Source organism: Sminthopsis crassicaudata, chromosome 4 (genome assembly GCF_048593235.1).
Source record: "Sminthopsis crassicaudata isolate SCR6 chromosome 4, ASM4859323v1, whole genome shotgun sequence".
NCBI classification, from domain to species: Eukaryota; Metazoa; Chordata; class Mammalia; order Dasyuromorphia; family Dasyuridae; genus Sminthopsis; species Sminthopsis crassicaudata.
In genome coordinates this window covers 477,018,424-477,037,410 of record NC_133620.1, presented here as the reverse complement: position 1 = coordinate 477,037,410, position 18,987 = coordinate 477,018,424, and the positions used below count along the sequence as shown (strand labels likewise).

At 50.4% G+C, this 18,987-nt stretch overlaps 1 protein-coding gene across 7 annotated transcripts in view; it reads left to right on the top strand.

The window, feature by feature from the left end:
* Positions 1–18,987, top strand: part of PCBP3 (poly(rC) binding protein 3) — a 259,617-nt gene that overhangs the window by 167,681 nt on the left and 72,949 nt on the right. For all 7 annotated transcript variants that reach the window (XM_074264505.1, XM_074264507.1, XM_074264506.1 and 4 more), the window contains one exon: positions 16,058–16,149. The gene's annotated coding sequence lies outside the window, so the exon portion shown is untranslated. The remainder of the gene's footprint in view (positions 1–16,057; positions 16,150–18,987) is intronic.

Genomic DNA, 18,987 nt, shown 5'->3' with positions numbered 1-18,987 from the left:
TTGCTATAAACTCCTCACTATAACTTTTACCCTCCTTCACCAGGGTTCTGGGTGATTTCTTCCCCTCTGCCCAGTCATCAAAATAAAATGATATTTGGGATGTTCCCTTCTTTGAACCTCAGTTTCCTCATCTGTAAACAGATCAGGGTAGATGAGATGGCCGCTGAGGGCTATTCCCATTTTGGATCCATGAATCAATCCCTGGCTGCTGCCCACCAGCTACAAAATTGGCTCCATCAGAGTTGACATCTATGGAGAAGCAATGGCTGCTGTCCCCCTGAGAGAAATGTGCACTGTTTACCTAGCATAAATAACTACAGCAGTTCAGTCAAAGTCCAGGAGTCCCCCCCCCAGAAGAACCGTGCAACAGTGAAAGAACACAGGGTTCTTCTCCATGATGGAAGGTGCAGGTCATTGAAGATATGCTTCTTTGGAGATATGGCCTGCCCATCTGAACTGTGATGGGGGGTTTGAACTGGCTCTGTTCCGGACTAACCAGCTGCTAGTTCTAGCCAAGCCTCCTCCAGCCCAGTTCTTGCATCTTTTGCATTTCTGAACTGGAATACCCAGCTACATCCCCCAATCCCAGCTTCAGGGCGCAGTAATGTCATTAGGAAGGAGTGTCCCATGAGCCAGACTCCAGTGGGCCAAGCTGCTGTCCTTTTTGCCAATGACGGTTCTTGTCTTTCTGTTTCTCCCTGAAATATCAGGGGAAGCTTCTCTTTCTGGAGGATGGATTTCTCATGAGGCTCATTTATGCTGCTAGGCCATCCTGTCTACCATAGACAAAGATGAGAATGAGCATCTCAGAAAAAAATCCACCCCATTCAAAAGGGATTTTAAGGGAAATGTAAGTTATGGGCTGATGGCTTGCTAAGAGGGAGGGTGAATGGGCACTGCCTCACTAAGAGAAAAGGCGTCATCCACCCCAGGTGAAAAAAATGTCATGGTAGAGGTTAGGGGAAGATCAGTTGGCAAAACTGATAAGAAATGCTCTCTGAAGGAGTCAGCTTGCTTGGAAGCTTCCTTCTCTTAAGAACAACAGAATGATGCTAAGGAAGAGACTTTGTTACTGCCATCTTCTGTTGACCCTTACAAACATCCTGCTACCCTCCTACTTTTCTGGGCCTAAAATGTCAAAAGACGCACACTTCTACCCTGCTTTTTTTTTTAATCATTTACAAGAATTGCATTTGAAAACTATTTATTGGGAAAAAAAGTTTGTTGAGGTTTTTTTGGTTGGTTGGCTCAGGGTATGTGAGTATGGTGGGCTTATGGATAGAAAAAGAATGATATTTTCATTGAGTCTTGGGCCCCCAGAGTATTTTATTTCCTTAATGAAATCACATGCCCAGACTTTTTGGAGATGAACAGAAACAAAATAGCCTCTCTGAAGTCGGTTACCGATGTTGAAAATCTCCTTTCACATCAAGTAGCAGTATCTGGAGATAGATATACATTTGAACAAAGAACTACCTGTGTCATTGTTTTCTTAATTTTAGTGAAGAAAACTTCTCTAACATATATTTTAATCCCATCTGAGAGTGTAGTTAGTTTATGATGCAACAACAGGCCTGATGACAGTCATCTGGACACAATTTGGTTTTTTTTTCAGACTTGCAATACTAGTGCCTCACTTTCCCCTTCTCCCCTCCATCTCTTCCCAGCATCTCTCAGAATCTGTCTCTTCCCAAAGTTTAATTCAGGCATCTTCTTCTTTGTGAAGTATTCCTTGATTCTCTCAGCTAAACTTCTGAATTCTTTTTTCAAAGTTTCTGAAGAAACCTTTTGTCTAATTCTCCGCTTGCACCATGAAACTTCATCTTTTCTTATACTATTCAAGATGCATATCGTCGCCACCCCCTACACTCCCTGAGATATAAAACATCTGCTTCTTGAGGGCAAGGACTGTGTCTTTTTTATATATTTTATGCCCAGAAAATGGTGCTTTACAAGTGGTAGAGTTAATGCTTATTTATTGGATTCAGTTGATTTGGACTAGGCCATATTGGATTGAAGTGCAGTAAACTGGAATGGCTTCAACCAGATTATTCTGAAGGGAATTGAAATGGATTTGTCTGGACTGATATGGATTAGACCAGATTCAACTGAATTAGAGTGCCATGGACCATATTGGACTGAAGAGCAAACTTCTTCCATGAAGAAGTCCATTGGAATGGACTAAATAAGATTGGACAAGGTTGAAATAGATTAGAGCAGTTTGAACAGAACTGGACTGAATTAGGCTACATTAGACTTACCTGGTCCAGAAGGGACTACATTAGACTGCTAGCCTAATCATATTGGACTAGACTGAAAGAGATTTTAGACCAGATAAACTGAATTGGATAAGATTAGACCAGGCTGAACCAGAGTGGACCAGTTTAGACTAGACTAGATCAGATAAATGTAGACTAGATCAGGTTAGATGGGATTGGAACAGACTTGACTGGCCTGGATTGAATTGGACCTGAATGGATTAAACTGAATCACACTAGATTATACTGTAATCATTTGCCTGCTCTTGGCACTCAATAAACTGTGATTGATGGATTATTCTTAATTTGGGCTGGGCTATGCTAACACCAGGCCCCCAGAGATGGCAATGCCGATGATGAAAACATGCAAATTTTCCTGTAAGGATTGCTTTAATTATATCTCAGAAATTTTGGCATTTTTCATCATTGTCATTGTCTTTCATATAAGTATTAATTCTCATGTAATGTCTTTTTTGATTTACTCATTTGGTATTTTGTCTACTAGATCTGCTTCAGTTTTAATGCTCCCCAAATTGATAATTATTTTATTGAATCATGGTGTGTAAAGGATGTGTTTAGTATTTCCACCTTTTTACATTTATCTGAAATTTATCTGTGCTCTAATACACGGTCAATTTTTAATAAAAGCTCAATGAAATATTTTTAAAGTATGTTTATTATTTCATCATCCAATTGAGAAACTACCATAACTCTTTGACCTCTAAATGATCTTTTTTTTTCCAATTCTTTCTTTTTATTTATCTTTTTGTTAGATATGTCTGCTTCTGAAAGAATAGCATTGTAGTCTTCTACTATCATTGTAATACCATCTATATCTTTTTATAACTCCATTTAGTTTTCATTTGTTAATTCTGATGGCATGCCATTTTGAGAATATAAGTTTAATATTTACATTGGTTTTTTTTCTTCAATGGTTGATTTAATTAAAATGCAATTCTTTGTTTATATTGTGAAATTTTGTTTTTATTTTTTTCTGTAGTATGATTGCAACTCTTACTTTTTTATTTACCTGATGCACATAGTAAATTTTGCTTTATTCTGTGTATATTTTTACTTTTTTTAACTTTTTAAAATGTGTTTCTTGTAAGCAACAGATTGTGAGATTTTTCATTTCATCCAACCTGTCAGTTTTTTATTGGATTATTTCATCTATTCTCATGCAAAGTTACAAGAGCCAGTTTTTCTCCATTCATACCTCTAAGATTTATTATACTTTTTCCCTTTCCTCTTTTAAATCACTATTCTATCCCTATAATTGTTTTTTCTTTATCTACTTTTATGCAACCCTATTCTCATAAGCTCACTTCCTCTCAAAACCTCCTTCTGTTTGTCAACTCTTTTCTTAGTTTTGGAATTTTACTTAACATTGATTTCTTTTCTTTCCCATAACCTTAGTTAATAGTTCAGAATCTCTTCTCTTCCTTTCCAGATTCCTTTGTTAGTGTTTTTTCCTGTGCCTTTCATTAAAGAAGCCTTGTTCTTGTCATTAATTCTCTTTTCCTCTGTCTATTCTGTATAAGTATTTTACTTATGATTTATATACTTTTTTATTATTTCTTTCATCTTTTTGTGTTCCTCATAGAATTAAGGTTTCTGAAGTACCAAGTTTGATTTTCCTCTTCTAATCAATTTCTGTTATGCATTTTAAAATTTTGCCCATGGTTTTTTTTTTTTTTTCCTATTGTGTCTAATTCTTGGAATTAAAATTCATGAGGAAAGTGGTAGTTATCTATGCATTGCCCTATGATAGATCATTCTGTGCAACAAATTCTGATCTAATTCTATCCTCTGATCTCACCCTGATCACCTTCTTAAGCATATGCCATATACTTTCTTCTTTAGTTCCATGACTCCCATGCTTATGGCTGCTAGTCTCTCTGAGACCTCCACTTTTCCTTCTCCTGAGGCACAATGGCTCCACGGAAGCTTATCACTTTTTTTTTGAAGAAGTGGTTTCCTTGTCTCTATTAGATGAGATAATATTATTAAAATATATAGCCTAGAATATAGTGGCTATTCTAAATGGTGATTCTTTCTTCCTCTTTTCAAATTAGATCTATCTATCTATCTATAGGTCTATATAGATAGATAGATAGATAGATATAGACACATAAATATATATTTCTAATTTGAAAAGGTCTATTTATATATATTTATATGTTGAAAAGGCCTATATATAGGTCTATTTGAAAAATATAATACATATATATAACCCCACATGTCTTCCTCTATGTGAAGAGCTATCAATAGAACTACAAGCCCTCTCTGAGTTTAAATCTTCTTAAATCCTCATTTAAATCTCTTCCTTTGCCTGTCTCTCCCATTCTCCTCAAGTCCCTGTACCTCCTAAGAGATTACAAAAAGTTGTATTTCCTTCTTTATTTAACCATGAGTGTGATTAAGGTACAACACAAGTTTCCCTCTATCCTTCACCTTTTTCTCCTCATTGATTCCTTTTTTTTTTTTTTTGAGGTTTTTTGGGGTTAAGTGACTTGCCCAGGGTCACACAGCTAGGAAATGTTAAGTGTCTGAGACTAGATTTGAACTCAGGTCCTCTTGAATTCAAGGCTGGCGTTCTATCCACTGCGCCCCCTAGCTGCCCCTCTCCTCATTTATTCCACTTCTCTTCCTTTTATTTTGTTCCTCAAACTATATTCATTCAATCGATGGGCTGTTATGGGGCCTGCTGCTTTTCCTCTTCCTCTGACCCTTTCCTCCTGCTATCCTCTAGATTGCTGGCTTTTGTTATCAGGAGATTCGGGGTTCTTTTACATTACTGCTTTTTGCTGCTCCCCCTTTTCTTGCCCTTCCATGTCTCTAGATGGCCACTGTTCTCTCTTCCACTTCTTTGATATTACTCGCAAGTCGGGGACCACTATTTTCGGAGATCTGGGCGCGTGACTTGGATGTTAGTTTTCTTGATAACCGCATGTCTCTGCACTTGAGACAACTGAGCTAGGCCCAAACCACCAGGCAGCCATTTCAGCAGGAAGTTCCGAGTAAAGAGCTGTGTGCGGTCCCGAGTTAAAGGTCAGTGGGGAGTTTCAGGGCTTTTAGTGGACAGCTCCGCTCTGAGCTCTCCATTCTTACGGAGCTGCGGCGAGGTGCGCCCGCACAGAAGTGATGCTGCCTCCTCAGCGCTGACGAGCCTGGTACTGACTCACCCTGAGCATGAACCTGCGGGCGGCCGACGCATCCTTCTGGAAATCCAGCCAGTGTCATACACGCCGTCCTCTCAGTAGTGACTGGAGTTGCTGCAGAGTCAGCTTCCGAGAGCTTCCATACACGAATCCTGGTTTTTTCGTTGTTTGCTGACTAGAAAGTCCCTTTTGCAACGGTTATTTCAAGTGCCCTGGGAGGGAGGGGCCCTGATCATCCCTGTTTTAGGGAGACTGAAGGTGAGGGAGGGGAAGTGGGGTTGATACAAAATTCTAACATCTGATAGAAAACCTGAAGAAAATTCTTCTGACAGAGGCTAAGTCCAGTGGATCCTGTGTGAGTCCGACCAGCTCCAGCTCCTGCTGTCCGTCCATTAAACCACCTGGGAGCCCCTAAAACAGAAATCAGTAAAGACCCTCCTTGGGAGGGCTGCTCCGTGCGGGGCCTGGACACGGCCACAGCACTGTTGCCTCTTGGGCTGCCTTCCCCAAAGTAGGATCTCCATTCATCATCCCAGAGCAGGAGCGCAGTGCCTGGTCTGTCCACTGGGTGGAGCTATACTTGCCGTCAGGCAGGGGTCCTCCAGGGTTATCATGGTGGCCTCTGTGAGCGTCCTCCCCTAAAAACAAACAAAACCAGGACAGCGTCCCCACTGGGCCGCCAGAGGGCACTAACCCTCAGGTGATGCCCCCTCCCTGCCCCAGGAGGCTACCTGGCTGCTGCTGCACAAGCCAAGGAAACGCACCGTGGCTCCGGGAGGGCGAAGGCTGCACCCCAGCCCCCCTTCCCTGCCCCTGCTAATAGTTCAGAACTATTCACTACAGCTATGGGAAAGAAGCCCGAGGGGGTTCTGGGAAGCAGCCAGGGCAAAGGCCCGGAGACCAGCAGAGCAGGACCAGAGTTTGGGAAAGAAGCTGGAAAGGCAGGAAAGGGCCAGCTCGCGAGGAGCCTGGAAAGCCCCGGAGAGGCTGGTGTTTGGTGACGGATGCCCCGGCCAGAGCTGCTCCTTCAAAGCCGGGTAGCGAAGGCCCAGGGAGAGGCCTGAGCAGGAAGCTGATGGGAAGGAAGGCCACTTTAGCAGTCCAGGAGAGAAGGGCGAGGCTGCCCCAGTGAGACAGGACCCCACGTGAGGGCTCTTGGAGACATGGGATGAGTGTGAGCGATGGTCAAGGATGATGACAGGACTGGGCCTGAGGGACTGGAGCCGATAAAGAGCCATTCTTTTTTGAGTGACATGGCGGGGTGCAGCCTCTTGGGGAAAGTCATCAGCTTCCTCGAGCCCCAAAGTGATGCTGGCAGGGAAGCTCAAGCTGCGGGGAGAACCAGGCTTAGGCGTAACTTGGCTGCTCAGGCAGAGAGGGAAGGTCTGCTTCGAACCCCTCCCCAAAGGGTCCTCTGGTGCAGGGCACCGCCGTTCCTTGGCTAATGACACCTAGAAGGGCTCGGTCCGTCCCTCTGCTGCGCCCTGGGCATTAACTGAACGATCCTCGACACGGCCGGCCTGGGCCACTGCTTGGGCCGTGGGTGTCCTGCTGGCTAAAAGCACGGAGGTGGGCAGCTCAGAGATGGTGCGAGCTGCCGGGCAAAGCTAGAACTTTGTCACTGCTGTGTCTCCTCCCCCAGGAAGGGGGCAGTTGTTTCCCACTCACCAAGTGCCAGGTGCCAGCTGCAGGGAGTGGCTGGAGAGCTGGTAGGGCAGAGAGCTGGGGGATGGCATGCCAGCCTCCCAATGTAGTGATGGATAAAGTGGTCACTCCAGTGGAGGCCAGCACCCCCTTTTTTTCTTTAAAGAGGCCGTGTGCATCTTTCTGTCATGGCCATGATGGACCCTGTTCTTCATTAATGTTGTAGGAGCTTTAGAGAAGGACTGAACGTGCGATTTTGGATTCCCAGAGAAATGTGGATCAGCCCTTTCCCTGCAACTTATAAACTCAGAGACTGGTCTGGAACCTGCGGGGTGACATCCCTTGCTGGTCACACAGCCAGAAGCGTCAGAAGCAGAGCTGGCACCTGATTGGCCACGTACCCTGAGAATACCTAGCGAATCTCCCCTCTCTTGGTGATGAAAGACTCATTTTCCCAGAGCTGCTTTGAGGCCCTGGTTGCCTGCATTCCCATGTGGTCATTTTTGTGGGAATACGTTCCCCATCAGCTGTGACTCACTTTCAGACCGACCTTGCACAAGTGGCCATTGCTTTCAGTGCGTTCTTCCTTTTCATCTCTGGTTTCGGTCAGTCTCTGACTGTGTCCATCCATGGTCTTCTACTTGCGTGTCCAGGGCAGAAGCTAAGGAGATCATGGGCATGGCCGTCATCCATTGGCTCAGTGGGATCTTTGGATTCAAGCCTTCAGCCTCTACCTCCTTTGACATATGCGGAGAATCATCCTTTCATCAAGTCCAAACGATATTTTGCCGTCACTCAAGAAAGATTCTCTGAGAAGAGAGAACTATGTGTATTTTTCAGGAGAGCTGTGCAGTTTGCTGTCATCCATGTACATTGAGTTATTAATAAGACACTTTCATCTTTCTCTCGTTAGACTGAAATGCCATATATAATTCTGTATAGGAGGGATAATAATAGATTTAAAGATAGGCAGGACCAAAATGGACTTAAAATGTCTCCTTAAAAATGCCATATTTTGCATGAATTCTTTCTGACCACAGTGGGGAGGGGGTCCGTTTTAAATAGCCGTTTTCTAATTAAACATCAAATACTCTAGAGTTCTCACTATATTTTAAGTATGTGAATAAGTCATGAGTGTGGGACTGAGTCAAAGACTTTGTGATAGTGAAGGCAGTGTGGGTGTTATGGGGCTTGGTTTGTTTAATCATTACTGAATAAGAAACAAGTTGCTTTTTATACTTGGCTCACCCTTTTTTCTTAGCAGCTCATATATTATTTTATTTTCTTAACTATGTTTATAAAGGTTTTTTTTTTTAATTTTAACCTTCTCATGCATTATAATAAAGTACACAAACACAAGTTAGAAGGCTCCTTGGTGTTGTTTTTGGTGATAAATCTGTGATGCCCTTTGTAAAAGAAGAGGAAATAAATTAAATCTGAGAGGAAGCTTTTAAGATGCTTTGCTGGTAATTTTGGAAGCATTTGAGCCAATGATGATGTAGCTCATTTGTCCCAGAGACACAGAAATGCAGAATTTCAATCAGTCGTCCATCTCCTCGATGTGACACGTCACTCATTGTATTAGTGGTACAAGAGCTTCAGGGGCTCTCTTTGGATCCAACTTGCATTTTTATTGTGTTGTTCTTCTGACCACATAAACCACTTGAAACCTTGCAATGCTCCTTCTTTTGGAGTTTTCTCTCACTCTTTTTTTTTTTTTTTTACTTTGCGAGCCCCTGGAGTCAAGTTGGGAAGGCTGAAACCCTTTGCTTCCAGTTGCTTCCTGTGACACTCGGACTGTTTTTCTGGTCTGCTTTTGTTTGCCAGATTCAGTTCTCCTTTTGTTGTCTCTAATTGACCAAAAGGACTTCCCAGTTTTTACAATGTGTCCCGGCCAGAAGCTGGTGGTTTCTTCCAGGGCCTTCTGCATAGCCTGCTGAGCACTCACAAGGTGTTTCTGCCATTCAACATCTGCCTGGGTGAATGGTCCTCACTGCTGATAGCAAGGCCCCGATTCTTTGAATTTTTCTTTTAGAATAAGAAAAATTTTTGCATTCATGTCACCAAATTCAAAGGAAGCTTCTTGGAATTCCAGTCTAAGGATGTCCAAACTATTTGAGATACATCCGTTAATTTTCCCCAATTGGTTTCATAATGAGTTTCAATTTTTGAAGTTTATCTTTGCTGAATATTAAAATATTTTCTAGTTCCTCATTTTTCTTCTTCAGATTTCAGTAGATGCTTGGACTCGTCTCCATTTTCATTAACTCCCGCCTTAGGGATGCAGTGGTATCTTATGATTGCCCGGCCCTGATTGGTGGGGTGTCGTTGCATGACCTGGGGCTGATGGAGTAGTTGGCAAGAGGGAGTGTGAAGGCCCTGCTGATGACTGACGGGATGCTCTGGGAGGGGACATCACGAGAGGAGTCGTGTCACCGGCTCATTTTAGGAATCCTTAGTCTGCCCAGGTTAGTGGCTGGCGCCACATGCATGGAAGTATTCCTAGCAGTTAAACTGTGGTCCTTGGATGACAGGGTCATAGATCAAGGCCCTAAGAAGGCATCTAACTCCACCTCCCCTTTTTACAGATGAGGAAACTGAGGCCCACAGGAATGAAATAACTCACACGCATCACGATCAAGATTTGGACTTAAGTTTTCAGATTGGTGAAAATGGTTTTATTCTGGCGCATCTTACGGCCTTGGAGTGTCCCTGTCCTCATGTCAAACTGATTGTTGCAGTGGGTTTAAGGGGGACGCCCGTGTCTTTGGCCCTTAGGCACAGCCACTGGTGGCTTGCCAGAGCCCAAGTGACCGCACTTCAGGCTCCTTGCCGGGCCTTTCTGGGAACCGTCAGAGCGCGGGGCAGAGGCGTCCCTCACATTCTCCAGCCTGGCAGGCATTTCCCTTCCTTGCCATTCTTTCCTACTCCCCTTCCCCCGCTCTATCAGTCCCACACAACTCTTGTGAAAGACTTGTTATTATAGAGAGCTTGTTTCCATCTTATTCGGGGGAATGAGCAGGATTTTCCTCAGACAAGCAGAGGCTGCTATTGTTGTGCTTATTATTTTAATCATTACCTTCTTTATCTAGCGCAGATGCGGCCTTGTCATCCCTTTCCCCGACTGACCCCACACAAAATCCTTCATGACATTCCCCAGAACAGAGCACGGAACAGCCGAGGGCCAGAGGTCGCGGATGCGTTTTTCGAAAATCTGCTCAGATTTAGCCAAACAGTCCCGGACATTCCCGAAGGCCTCCTTACCCCATCACCTGCCAACCCAGCTCGTCCACGGGGGCTTCAGAAAAGTCAGCGGGGGCGCTCGCTCTAGATTCTCAGATGGGAGAGGCCTGGGCCAGGCCGGGAGAGTGCCGCTGGCGGGGAGGAAGGGCCCCGAAAGGACTTGGGACTGCTCTAGGGAGCACCTTCACCGCAAGGGCTCCCGTTAGTCAGGTAACAGGGAGGGGGCTTCTGGAAGAACTCCTTTCATCTGGGCTCGTACGCTGGCCTGCGGAGCAGCTTATTGGCGGAGTAAGCCTTCCTCCCCCTAACTTCCTGGGACCTCTGAGAGTCACCCAAGCTTGCCATCTAAGTGTCCTTCTTGCCCCGGTACTCACCTCACACTCCGGTCTGTCCTTCCCTTTCACGACATCTCTAGAATCTGCCCCCGTTCTCTTCTGAGCCCCCTCCTGGGGCAGGCCCTCATCACCTCTCCTCTGGACCAGAGGGGCAGGGGCTCTGCCTGCCTCCGTTTATGAGCCACCAAAGTGGCCTCCTAAAACCCAGGGCTGCCGGTGATGTCTCCCCCAGTTCTGCTCAACAAACCCTGGGGGCTCCCCATTAAACATGGGGCCTTTTGTTTGGCTTCTTAAGCCCTTCCCAACCTGGCTCCTCTCTACCTTCCAATCTTCCTCTGCTGACTTCTCACCACACAACAGTCGCGTCTTCTCTGCTCAGGCCCTCCCTCTGCCTCCTGTTGCCCTTCAGGACTCCCCTCCTCCCCCCCCTGCGCTGGTAGCCCCTTCCCTCCGATTCCGCGCGCCTGTGGCTCTGCATTTGTCTTTGTGCGTTGTGTCCCCCACAGGCCTCGAGCATCCTGGGAGCATCCTGGGAGCATCCTGGGAGCACCCTGGGAGCACCCTGGGAGCATCCTGGGAGCACCCTGGGAGCACCCTGGGAGCACCCTGGGAGCACCCTGGGAGCATCCTGGGAGCACCCTGGGAGCATCCTGGGAGCACCCTGGGAGCATCCTGGGAGCATCCTGGGAGCACCCTGGGAGCATCCTGGGAGCACCCTGGGAGCATCCTGGGAGCACCCTGGGAGCATCCTGCGAGCATCCTGGGAGCACCCTGGGAGCATCCTGGGAGCATCCCTTTCTTGGAATCTGCAGCACTTGTCCCGGGCCTGGCAGCGGGTCGCTGCTTTCTTATTGACAGAAAGTCGGGGAACGTTAGCAAAGGGAAGGAGATTTCAGCCGCAGCTAGCTTTGAATTGGGGGAGGAGGAGAGAGGCCGTCGTGGTCTCACCGGGACCCGATGGCGCCGGGGTCCCAGGACCTTGATTCCGGAGGGAACTGGGGCAGTTCAGCTCAGGGGCTGAGAAGGGGGAGTGCCCCTCGCGCCACATCACAGCTGTGTGATATTTGGCGATTCGCTGTGGATGAGCACGGCTTTTACTAAGTCTCTCGAAGGAAAAAAGTCAGCTGGAATGAGTGCGCCGTGCGAGGTGCTCCAGATGGGCCCGGCCCGTTTGGGGGTCGGCTCCCTGCTGGCAGGTGAGCTCCTTCCCGCCCAGGGATGTTCCCACTGACCACAGTCTGGGGGCGGCAGCGGTCCTCCCCATCACCCCTCCGGAGCAGGCACGGGGGCTCCCCCTGGGAGGGTGACCTTGCCCTGGAATGTCCCCTAACCTGCGTCTTTAGCACGGGGGGAGGGGGGGAGGAGGGTCTGAGCCGAGGTGTGCTTCTGCTTCAGCAGTGACTTCATGCAAGCCAGCCTGTAGCAGCCTCTGACCATAATGCTCTCATTTGGGAGGTAGAGCTCGTCCAAGGTTGCAGAAAGGACAGCCAATAACGGGCTTACAGAGCTTCCCAGACACCGGAGCGGAGACCGCTGGGCCTGCTCGTCTGCACCCCGAACTGCTGGAATGCAGATGAGCAAGAGTATTAACAATAATAATTGTTGCAACATTGATGACTCCTCTCTCTGTCTCTCTCTCTCCTCTCTCTCCTCTCTCTCTCTCTCTCTCTCTCTCTCTGTCTCTCTCTCTCTCTCTCTCTCTCTCTCTCCTCTCTCTCTCTCTCTCTATCCTCTCTCTCTCTCTGTCTCTCTCTCCTCTCTCTGTGTCTCTCTGTCTCTCTGTCTCTCTCTCTGTCTCTCTGTCTCTCTCTCTGTCTCTCTCTTTCTCTCTCTCTGTCTCTCTCTCCCTCTCTCTCTCTCTGTCTCTCTCTCTCTCCTCTCTCTCTCCTCTCTCTCTCTCTCTCTCTCTCTCTCTCTCTCTCTCTCTCTCTCTCTCTCTCTCTCTCTCTCTCTCTCTCTCTCTCTCTCTCTCTCTCTCTTTTCTCTCTCTCTGTGTCTCTCTGTCTCTGAGTAATTGGCTTTCAGAATGAGGCCCCAGAGAGTCAGCCAGGTGCCTCCTCCCCACGCTAGAGCTCAAACTCCCAGGAGCTTTTGGAGTTGGGGCATTTGTCCATTTTCCCCGAGGACTTGGGATGTGAAGTTCAAAGCAGCCTAAGCGTTCCCCTAGACCAAGACCCTCATTCACCAGCTGGGAGCCTGGGGCCCCAGAGGCCTGCGTGTGTCATGGTCAGCAGTAGCAGGAGCTGAATCCAGACCTTCCCGGGTCTCTCCGCCACTGGTCCATTCCGCTGCCTCGGTGCCGTCCCCGAGATCACTGTCTGCCCAGTCCACAAAGACAAGGTCTGCCTCTAGTGGGGGCCGGGCCCTTCCCCTCCGGGCTGGAAGTTCCATTCTATCTTTGTCCATGAGCCCGGGGGCTGAGAACCGCACTCTTTGTGATCCCTGCAGCAGAGGCTTGATCGATACTTTTGGGGAACAGGTTGAGGATGGGCAGTGACTGAGATGAGGGGGGGGGAGGGCGGCTCAGTAAGAAGCCTGGGAAGCCTGCTGCTCCCGGCACTCTCCAGCTCCTTGGACTCACAGCCCCCCTTTCTTTTCTGTGTGGCTGCTCCCCCCGGAGGTTTCTGGGAACCGCGTGCTGCCATGAATGCTGGGGGAGGAAGGGGAGGCCGCTGGAGGCATCGGGCTTTGAGGAGGTATGGCCGACCGGCCTCCTCATCCCCCATGGCCCATGTCTGGGTCCCAGGACCCACTCTGACCTGACGCTACGTTGGTATTTTCAGTCGGAGCCTCCGTGGCCTGCCCTCGCTGGCAGTGCCCGGTGCCCACCTCTAGCTGCCCCTTCCCTTGTACCCCCGGAGGCTGCCCTCCTCTCCGGGAGGCTGCTTCCTTCCCTTCCCTTGGTCCTGGCTTGGCCAGTCTGACCGGACTTGCCTCCACAGATTTTTCTCATGATTCTATCTTTCTCTCTGCCATCTTGGCTTCCCTCACTCCACTGCTGGGAAGCTGGCTCTGTCCTCCCATCTTGTCTCAGGGCAGCCCCAGAGGACGAGGAGCGACTGGGCTGAGAGCCCCCAAGGCCCCTGACCTCCGCCAGCCACATGCGGATGTCAGCCATCTTCCATCAGCCTGGGTCAGTGATGGAGAGGGCCATCTTCTCCCGAGCTCCAGGACACGGGCCTGGCCACGCCCCTGGGCATTCGCCCAAGCAGGCCTCGGGAAGAAGGGGGGGGTCCATGGAGCTAGTTCCTGGCTACCTCCTTCTTCCAGGGCGACCCAGCCTTGTCAGGCAAAGTGTGTGTTAGTTCGGGCCTTTCCTAGCTGGCCCGGAGACTTGCAGGTGTCAGCCCGAGAGCCTCTTCCTCTGATCCCCTCCTCCCAAAGGGACAGTGCCCCCCCGGGATGTCCACCTGGGGGAGGTGTCACTCCCGCTCACCCATGTGCCCGGTTTTTTCTCGGCTCATCTCTGCCGAGCAGGGGATGGCTTCGGGCCAGCGGCCTCCTCTGCCGCTCCGTCGGCTTGTCTGGGCAAAGCGTGGACAGGGGCCCCTCTGAAGGACAGGCTCATCGGGCTGCTCTCTGCTTCCCAGTGGGCCACTAGGAGCGGGCAAAGCTCGGACCCCGGTCCCGCTGGCGCACTCCCATCCAGGGTGCCTTTGTGTGTGTGCACGTGTGCGCGGGGGGCCGGGCTGTGCCCAGGAGGGGATGTGGCAGGCAGGACGGCCGTCCCTTTGAAGCTGATTTGTTCCGAAGGCTTGCTCACTGGAATATGAAATCTCTGTGTCTAAAGCGCAGAGGGAGGGGAGGGCTGGGAACAGAGGTCATGGACACCGAGCATCCTCCGGCCCCCTCTCCGAGCTGCCTCCCCATCCCCCTTCCTGAGCTTCCATAGAAGAAGAACGGTCCCCACTATCACTCTTGTGCAGCTGCCCTAAGTCCCCCAACTCTGAAGCCGCGGGGGGAAGCCCGGGGCCCAGCAGGGCAGCGGGCAGGGGCCTGACTGTGGGGCTCGGCCGCCCGAGCCAGCTGACCCTCGCCCCCCTCCCGGGGCCGGGTCCCTCCCAGGCGGCCCAGCGTTCCCTCAATCTCCGCCAGCTCTGGCGCTGATGTAATGGCTTTTGTAGGACACGGCGTCCTTTCAAAGTTTCTGAAATAATAGATGTTCCAGAAGGCGTTCGGTTTGGAGAGTGGGACCATTTTCTCCCTAATGGCTCTGTTGGAATGAGGGTTCCAGGAAGCGCCGGGGAAACATGAATCTTGAAGCTTGGAGGACATTTTCTACTTTTTCCCAAAGTGCTTTGAAGCTGTGACTGCTGGGTGATTTCTGAAACAGTGTCCTTGTTCCTTAGTTAATTTTTAAAATTGAATCTGAGAGAGGAAATAGGAAAAAAATCCCCTCAGACGCCAGTTCCTAGCAAAGTGGGCAGTGCAGCCCCTCCGGGTTCATAACCACCGCCCACCCCCAGCATGGCGAAGCTGGGGGGTTCTGTCCTTGCCCTGGGCCCACGCTGCAGGGATGGTCGGGGGGCCTGGGGCCCCGACGCTGCCGGGGGCCGGCCCCTTCCAGGGGGCTCTGCCCCCAGAGCCCAACATCCCCTCCTCCCCACCCCCACACATGCAATGGGTTTTTCCCAGCTTAGTTGGCTAAGGGCAGAGACCAAAGCCGGGGTGCTTTTGCTCCGCCTGCAGGGGCCCCCTACGAGTACAGGGAGATCCCCGGTAAGACCTGCTCTCTATTAACACGGGTCACAGCTGATCTAGAGCAGCCGAGAGAGGCAAGGAAAGTAGTCCGAGAGGTCCGTATCTTGGACGTCAGAGAGAGGATTGGAAGTCAGCCCCTGTGGGCCTCCTCCCTCAGGACCCCCGATGCTCACAAAGGCTTCCCGAAAGCAGAGACGCTCCTGTGCACAATTTATCCAATGATCACGTTACTCTTGGGGCTGGAGAGGCAGGTGCTATAGCCCTTGTTTGACAGATGAGAAAACTGAGGCAAACAGCAGCTAAATGATGATACAGGGTCCTACCCATAAGGCCCCAGGCCAGGTGTGCATTTGGGGCTTTGTGACTCAGCCACCTCGGAGGGCTGGGGATGAGGCCTGAGGAGGGTCGGGAAGGGAAGCCTCTGAGGTCAGCGGGGCCTCTGGGGCCTTTGGAAAAGCTGCTGCCTCCAGCCTGGTTCCCAGGAGCCTCCCGGGGGCCAGGTCAGACCCCCCTCACCGAGGCTCCTCGGAGGCTGGCTAGCCCTCTCGCCCTCTCCCAGGGGAGCCGTCGCCGGCCCATCCGACCCAATCTGCTCCTTCTCTGACCGATTCGGATTCACGCTGGGTGCTTGGCTCCCCAGCTCCTCGGCTCCCCGGGCTGCCTCCTCCCAGCTGACGCCCCAACCCCTGAAGCTAACGCTGCACTTTGTCCCTAGGTCCCCGTGGGCTGCACAGACACAAAGCATCGGCTCTGCTGAACCCCTATGTGAGGAGACCTCGGCCCCTGGGAAGTTCCACCCGGACCCAGGTGAGTGGGTTGCTCGGGGCTCTGCCTCTGGCCCCCCGAGGTCCGGAGCGGCCGTTCTCACTTGTCTGTGGGGAGGTGCCGGCCCCCCAAAGCACAAATGCAAGTTCCAAGACACGTTCAGTGGAAGCTGTGAGGAAAAAAAACCCAGGAGCCATTTGTTGGGAGTGGGGAAGGAGGGTTACCCAGCTAGGCCTGAGCCTGGGCACTTTTACAGAGAAGGAAGCTCGGTCGGGGCAGAACGTCCCTGGACAAGCCCTGGGCAGGTGAGGACCAGGATGACCCAGATCTGTGGGGCTCTCCTGGAGGGTGATCTTAGTCCTGGTCGTCTCCCAGAACACCCTCCCCATGCCGCTTCCAGCCAGGAGCTGGGCTGCTGTCCACTCTGGGAGGCCGGCCCGGCTCCTCCTGGGCTCGGCCTCGGCTTGTTAATTCATCAGTTGATGCACGGAGTCAGCCTTTGTTCCCCTTGGCTGAATCCCCTCCCTCCCTCTGACCCTTCTCAGATGTCGCATCTCCATCTCCTGAAGCCCCCGGAGTTCCCTCGGACTTCCTGGCTCCCTTCCCCTCTCACAGCCCACGTTCCTCCACTTTCTCTTGTGGATCTTTGTATGGGGGGCTGCAGGCCAGCTTCAGGGAAGAGACCAATTCTCATTTCCCCGGGACTCTGAGACCTTTTTTAGGGGTGCCATGCTCCAGCATGGCCTCGTGTCATGGAGGCAGAGCCTAGAACTGAGTCAGCTCGGAAAGGTTTTGAGTGTGTGTGGGGGGGCTGGCCCAGTGGGAGGCGTCCTGGGTTTGAATTCGGAGGGGGTCTAGGGCTTCCTACTCAGCGCCCAGCCTGGCTCTCAATTTCCTTCTCTAGAAATAATGAGATAAAAACTTAATAAAATGACAAGATGAGACCAGCTAAGCCCCCTTCTGGTCCCTAATCCGTGAGTGCCGAGGGTCGTCCCGTAGGTGATCAAGGAGAATGAGAATGAGTGAAAGAGCCTTTATGAAACACCTACTGTGTGCTGAGCTCTTTACCAAGGGAAGGGGAAACGGACCCTTCTCTCAACAAGCCCCCCCTGAGGGCGGGAGATATAAAGGTGGGCCAAGGTGAAGGTGGGGGTGAGGGATGCTTGCCCACGGCAACCTGTGAATCAAACAACAAACAGAACAGAGGGTGAAGTCGCCCTCTCCTGCTCCATAACGCTGGTGGCGGGCAAGGCCCGGAGGCCAAGAAGCTGACTTTAGAGGACTCTGAATGCTGAATGGGAGCTTTCTCCAACAAGCAATGGGCATTTATTCCGTGGGGACCACGTGCCGGTCACAGTGCTGGGCCAGGGATTACAAAGAGGGAAGGGAGACACTTCCTGCCCTCCAGGAGCTTGAGGTCCTCCACTGAGCAAACGCTGAAATTTTGCTTTTGTAAACAGAAGCTTTACCCGCTTATTTTCATTTTGAGAGCTGGGGACCCTTGCAGCTGGAGCGCGTGGGAGAAGAAAGAGCTCTTGTAGGATTTAGCACTTGGCCTGAGACCTGAAGGGAGCCAGAGAGTCTGAGAGGTGCTGGTGAAGAGGGGCTGGGGGTGGCCTGGGCAGGAGCAAAGGAAGGGGAGGCCTTGGAATAGAAGGCTGGCCTCCTGGGCTCCCTTGCAGAGGCCGGGGGGGAATGGGGAGAGGCAGCTTTACCCCCCAAGGCAATATGCTATAAGGTGTGTTCCATGCAGTGGGAGGTCCACCTGCCTTACGGGGGCCATGATGGAAAAGACCACGAAAAAAGCTCAAGCATCCATGTCAAAAAATACTAATAAATAAAATAATAGTGAAAAGGCGGCTCGGGGAGTCAGAGTGCCCGGAGCAGCAGGCCTGCCGTCAGAAAGGCTCATCTCCGAGGCACTTCCTAGCTGGGGGATTCTAGGCAAGTCTTCACCCCATTTTTCTCAGCTTCCTTTTCTGTAAAAGTTGCTGGAGAAGGAAATGGCAAACCCTTCCAGGGTCTTTGCCAGGAAAACTTCAGATAGGATCACTGAAAAGCGCCTGAACTCAAAACATTTGTGCAACACTATGGTTTACACAACACTCGGTGTCTCTCCTGCCATTTTATGAACTAGATGAAAAGATGTGAGTTGGACGGCAGCTGGATCGGGTGGGCTTGTTGTTGGCCGTGCCCAATGAGGGCCCTTAGAGAGGGCTCCAGTGGGTCGTCCCACAGACCTGTCCCTGAACTTGTGCTGCTGGAAGTTTCCACTGAAGCCCGAAGGAAGACCCCCAAGGAGAGCTTCTCAGATCTGCCGGTGGCAGAGTCGAGCTCTCAATGAACATTGCCAGACATATTCCCAGGTTGACTCGCTGGCTTTTGAGGAACCTATCAGCTCTGATGTTCATAGCATCATGCTTTCAGAGCTTGAACGGAGCTCAGAGATCTTTAGGTCCAATGCCCATTTGACAGATGAGAAAACTCGAGTCAAATCTTCTCTAGCTCTAAATCCACTGTCTCCCCATTCCACCCCTAGGGGTTCTTCAGGTCTGGGCTGGGAGCTCCGTGGTCTCAGAGACCCTGTCCAGCTCAAAGATCCCGAGAGTCTGATTTATGTATTAATGTTCTTACATTTGGCCAACACATTTGTGTGTTCCCTATTTCGAACCAGATGTTTAATTTGTTGCCCTTTAAGGAATATAAGTAATTTCCCTTAGAATCCATGTATCAGTCCAAGTACTGGCACTTCTTTTGAAAAGCCCCCTTCCTCTGCCTCCCAATGTCCCAGGTGCCTCCAGCAGCTCAGTTGCCACAAGCCAGCAGCAGAGTCCGGTTTGCCTGACCCGGTCTGATGTCACCTTAGCAGTGCTGGTGCTG